The sequence below is a fragment of the Nomascus leucogenys genome, chromosome X, assembly GCF_006542625.1.
Source record: "Nomascus leucogenys isolate Asia chromosome X, Asia_NLE_v1, whole genome shotgun sequence".
Lineage (NCBI taxonomy): Eukaryota > Metazoa > Chordata > Mammalia > Primates > Hylobatidae > Nomascus > Nomascus leucogenys.
The window spans coordinates 5233119-5238851 of NC_044406.1; the positions used below are offsets into that span (position 1 = coordinate 5233119).

At 42.6% G+C, this 5733-nt stretch overlaps 1 long non-coding RNA gene across 1 annotated transcript; it reads right to left on the bottom strand.

Moving 5' to 3' along the window:
• Window positions 1-253: 253 nt before the first annotated feature.
• Window positions 254-4692, bottom strand: LOC115833334. The gene is made up of 2 exons (XR_004028784.1): window positions 4511-4692; window positions 254-1083 (listed from the first exon to the last, which is right to left on the bottom strand). It is a non-coding gene; the product is annotated as an uncharacterized LOC115833334 (long non-coding RNA).
• Window positions 4693-5733: the final 1041 nt, after the last annotated feature.

A 5733-nucleotide genomic window follows, 5' to 3' on the forward strand; every position in this document is an offset into this window, starting at 1 on the left:
CATTAAAAATTGCAAGATCCATTCTGTGAAGAGGGAGATTTGAAAAGAAAAAAAAATTAAAGTCTTTTAAAAATTGCAAGATCCAGAATTCACAGAAAACTTACAGGAAATATCTAGATTGCTGGAGTTATTTTAACATTCTGATTTCTGTCATTGTTTGGCGGCCCCAATAGATTTCATTCCCTTTTTATGAACATATATGCATATTCCAAAAGTAAACAGTTTTCAGCAAGAAGTTCACAACAGGTAGAACACCCTTTTACAAGCTTTATAGAGAAAACACTAGCTCACACAGGAAAACAATGGCTTTCCTTGGTGGTGTCTACTCTTGCCCCAGAGAAATGGCCGCCATACCATTGAAACTCACAAAGGCTGCACTCCACCAAAAGTGATACAGCCATGACTAAAGTAGCACATTTTGTACATAGAGAAGGCGCTCACTGGCACAGTGCTCAAAATGTCACATAAATTATGCTCGCACTTCTAAGAATGGATCTTGAACACAGTGTGTAAATATTTGCTGGTCTCCCATTCCATGTGTCTCCCAGCGAGTCTGTGTGAATCCTCCAACCTGATTCCTTGTTGTTTGCCAAAGATAAGCCACACTCGAGGGGCTTTCTGCTCAATTTCAACATGGAAGAAGTGAAAAAGATTTTGCAGCAATTGCTTGGATTAGAAACAAAGAAGACAGCTGGTGAATAAACAGGTCAATTTTTCTCATTAAGTTGTGGGGAAAACAGTCTCCTGCATCCTGAAAGCCCTCCTCACCTTTGGCGGGGAAGGCAGAACAATCTTATCAGGTAAGGTCATTCCAGATGGCGGGTCTGCCATTCCTGCCTTGCTCTTCATTAATCCACAGAGGCAGGTGGGAGGAAACCCATGACTGTTCATCACCCAGACATCAGCAGCATCAAGGCAGGCTGTCAGCAGCCACGGGAGCCTCAATTTCAAATCCACAATTCAGAACACAAAAACCAGGATTATGCTTTTCTTTCTTGTTTCCTTCTTGTTTGTGTTGTCATGGTTCCTCTGGTCACTGGTGTTTTGAGTTCATCTTTTTCGTGCTTTGAAGCTTTGCTGTATCTGAGAAAATTGCAAAGGTACGTTATCATTGCTGCATCTTCCTATTGCTTAGAGAGCTGCTTTATAGCACAATCACAAGCTTATCAAGTCTGTTGGACTGGATTCTGGGTGAGCCTAGTGCCTGGGCTCTCAGTCGTACTTAAATAAATAGCAATTTTGATGGCGAGAAAATATTAATATAAAGAAACTGTTTCCAGTCATGTGCTGGGGTCTGTTTGCACTGTGGGGTCTGAATGACCTAAACGGGGGATAAATTGCAAGCAGTCTGTTCTGCAGATGGTCTGCAAAGCCCTACAGTCTGTTTCAGTCATGACAAGCTTCAAGGACAGGTGACTGGGGTGACTTAAATGAACTCCTTCCCACAATGGAGTTCCATTTTCATTTCGTTTCTGGCCCCATTCAGAGCCTTTCCCTCTACAAAAAGGAGCTCTCTCCCATTACAGAAAATGAAAAGCTCAAGCACATTCTGTGTTTCTTTCTACTCTTGACTTCCCATCATACAATCTTCTTGGAGCCGGAGGAGTTAGTCTAGGGGTGGATGCACTGCATTGTGCTGGCCAAATCTGGCCACATGCATTCATTTGCATGCCTGTCTGTGGCTGCTTTTCTTCTACAACGGCAGAGTTGAGTAGATGCAACAGAGACGCCGTGGCCTAAAAAGCTGAACCCACTTATTATCTGGCCCTTTGCAGAAAATATTTTGCTGACCCCTTGTTTCAGAGTTAAGAAACCACAGACCAATGGGGTAAGATAATTTGTCAAAACCATGCAAGCAGATAGTGATGGAGCCAGAAGCCTTGGTTTTTTTGTTTGTTTTTTGTTTTTTGTTTTTTTTTATGGCTTTGTGATGGATCCATGACCTGCTGCCTGGGTATCTACAGAAAGTCAGCACACATCACACAGCCGCACATTCTCTAATGCAAACTAACCTGTAAGAAACATATCTGTCCTATATAGGCCAGCAAGAAAGGAGATACATAGGATTGCTGGCTTTGAGCTGGGGCTGTTTCCTCCCGAACAGTGTTTCACACCACCAATTCATCCACATGGTGCCCATCTGCATTAAGAATAGAAAGCCAACCTCTAAATCATTCAGAACCTGACCAACGGATATGCAATGCTGGGCTGCCTGGTGAATTTGAAGAGAAGACCCATCTGAAAGCAAATATCTCTCATTACGTTTCAAATGATGAGGAAAAGATGATGACACCCTATCATCTCATGACAGAAATCATCATGAGATGGAAAATTTCCCTGACAGAGGAAGAAGTCAACCTCTCCCCCTTCTAATCCAACTCAGTCATATAGAAAAGTTAAATCATTCCAAATAGGTTGTTGCTTCACTCTCTGAAACTCTTCCTCTGAGTTCTATGCAAACTCGCCAGTCAGGAATGTAAAATCTGCCCCCATTCAAGTTCATTCCTATCTGCCTTATTTCCCACCCCTCTCTGACACACATCCCAGGCTCAGAGCCCTGAGGAATTGCACAGTCACAGGAAATGCACAGAGAGATGACCCCATGGAAAGAAACGTGCCACCTAGAAATCTTGTTCTGCTCCAGAAACCCATTTAATAGATCTACTTCAACACCTCCTGCACGTCCACGGCCTTCTGACCAGCTTCCTTTCTTTGGACACTGGAATTACCTCCTTTTTATGCATTTCATTTTTGAAGACTACCCCCAAACACCACTGCCCTTAGGAAGTCTTGTGCACCTACCGGACTGCTTTCGGTTATATTCCTCTTTAATCCATCACCCGATATAGAACTTCGTGAATATCTCTTTTGGAGCACGTCTGCAACTCAAATTAGTAGTCATTTGCCTCTCACCCATTAGACCATTTTAAAGGCAAGAACAGTTTTCCTCATCTTCCTAACCCTCACCTTGCCTTCCACATAATAGATTCTCAGAATTGGGTTCTAAGACTTAAGAAAACTCAATAGTTACTTGTTGGCTTATGTTTATTGACATCACACATGGATCTGATATTGTTCTTCTTTGGCATTAAACTCTCCGGATCATGAAATGTGTACATAAATGACTTAATACACAGAATTGCTCAAGGCCAGGGATTGGCAGACTTTTCTGCAAAGACCCAGGTATTTTACGCCTTTCTGGTCTCTGTTGCAAACGTTCAACTCTGCCATTGTAGCGTGAAGGGAGCCGCAGACAATCTGTAAATGAATGGGTGTAGCTGTGTGTCAATAAAACTTTATTTATAAAACCAAGTGGTATAGGTTGGATTTGGCCCTCAGGTTGTAGTTTTCTAGTCCCTCCAAACCCTCAACAAGAAGATCCTGCACCATCCTGGTGATGCAGAACCAAGTGAAATATGGATGGAAACTACCTTGACATTTGTTTTCTATTCAGGAATTAAAACCACAGATGTTATTTTTCTCCCTCAGTAAAATCCTTTTAAAAAATGTTTGGTGCAATGCCTTGTATCCTAATCACAGTGCACATCATTCCTCTTGCATTCATTTGCTTTTGTCTCCTCATTTATTAGCACAATTTGTTTGTGAATCACTTGTTTTATGTAACAGTTAAATCTAGGGAAATTAACTGAATTCAGAAATGTGGGCTTGGGCTGGGAATTCTTTTTTTTTTCCTATATTACAATGAAATAAATTTTTCCTCAGTTTTCTAAAATAATTATGTTGATCAATTCCTGAGTCTTCAGCAGATGTGAAAGCTAAGGGCACCTTTGGTTTAAGGGGCTACAAGCAGAGTCAGCATCTCATCTATAAACTCATATTAACCGATTGAGACACAGAACAGAGAAAATCATTCTCCATCACCTCAACACTATAACCATACTCATTTTTCAACTCTGAGGTCCCCATCCACCTAACTTTTTGAATACATTGCACCAGTTTAAGAATTATGTTGATATTTCCAGCCATTTCCAGAAAAACAAATTTCAGTATGGATTATCTGACTTTCAGAGAAATACAGACAAGGAAAAAAAAAAAAATGAAGGCCAGGCACAGTGGCTCATGCCTGTATTCCCAGTGCTTTGGGAGGCCGAGGTGGGTAGATCACTTGAGCCAAGGAGTTCAAGACCTGCCTGGGCAATATAATGAGACCCCATCTCTACAGCAGAAAATTAAAACAAACAAACAAACAAACAAACAACAACAACAAAAAACCCCAGGACATCAAGGTTGTAGTGAGCTAAGATCAGGCCACTGCACTCCAGCCAGGGTGAAAGAGTGGGACCCTGTCTCAAGAAAACCAAAAATCAAAAAAAGACAAGTCTGTTGATCTGATTAGAAGGGCGATAGTTGACTTTTTTTTTCCACAAGTTTACAAGCTTTCTTTTTCATCTGGATAGTTTTATTTAGTACAGTAGTTAAGTCATCTCAGGATATATTTGAAAATCACATCTTAAAGGTTTTCTCAGACAATAGTTGAGACAAATGTTACCTGGAAAATTTTGATGGAAAAGTTCAAGGTGTTTGGAGATGAGTGGAAAGTTGGGAATTTCTCAGGAACATGCTCCATGTTGGTTGTGCCGTCTCGGCTTTTCAGGTTACCCTGACTCTGAGGATGAAACTTCAAAATCTTCTTGGTCTACAATGAAAAACAGCCATGCTGTCAGGGGACTCTGCCTCTTTTCCACATTTTCTCTTGTTTTGTGATACAGGTTTCAGTGAAATCCACTGCTTCACATTCCATCTCTGGAGCTGCATTTCCCAGATGATACTTTGCAGATCACTAGGGTCCCTCAGGGTCATGAGGTGGTCCTTTAAAAGGAGTTTCCTTTTTCAAATAGTTTGGGATGTGATTGCACAGCAAACCAGACAATACTCAGTGGAGAGTTGCTGGGTCCAGGTCGGGTAGGAAACAGAACTCAACACCAGAGGCAAAGCTTGGTCATGGGACCAAGTTGAGGAGTAGCTAAAACAGGGCCGAGGCAGAAGCAGGTTTCCATCAGACATGCCCACCAGTGTGCCATGTCAGTTACCATTGTCACGGCAACACCCAGGAGTTTCCACCCCTTTCCATGGCAATGACCCGATGACCCAAAAGTTACTACCCCTTCCCTAGAAATTTCTGCACAAACTGCCCCTTAATCTGCAGGAAATTAAAAGTGGGTATATGCCAGGCACTGTGGCTCACACCTGTAATCCCGGCACTTTGGGAGGTCAAGGCGTGCAGATCACTTGAGGTCAGGAATTTGAGACCAGCCTGGCCAACATGGTGAAACCCCGTCTCTACTAAAAATACAAAAATTAGCCGGATGTGGTGGTGGGCACCTGTAATCCCAGCTACTCGGCAGGCTGGGGCAGGAGAATCACTTGAACCAAGGATGAGGAGTTGGCAGTGAGCTGAGACTACCACTGCACTCCAGCTTGGGCCAGAGTGGGAGACTCCATTTCAGAAACCACAGCAAAAAAAGTGGGCATAAATGTGACACTCCCTGCCTACAGTGTTATCCTGTTCTGCAGGACAAGTCACAGAGCTGTAACACAGCTGGAGCTGTAACATTGCTTCTTCAATAAAGCTGTTTTGTTCTACCTCCAGCTTGCCCTTCAGTTATCTCCTAGACATAGCCAAGAACCCTCAGGGATTAAACCCCACTTTGTGGCTTGCCTGCCCTGCATCATGGGAACTTCTCAAAGACGCAGAGTAATCCTGAAAGATAT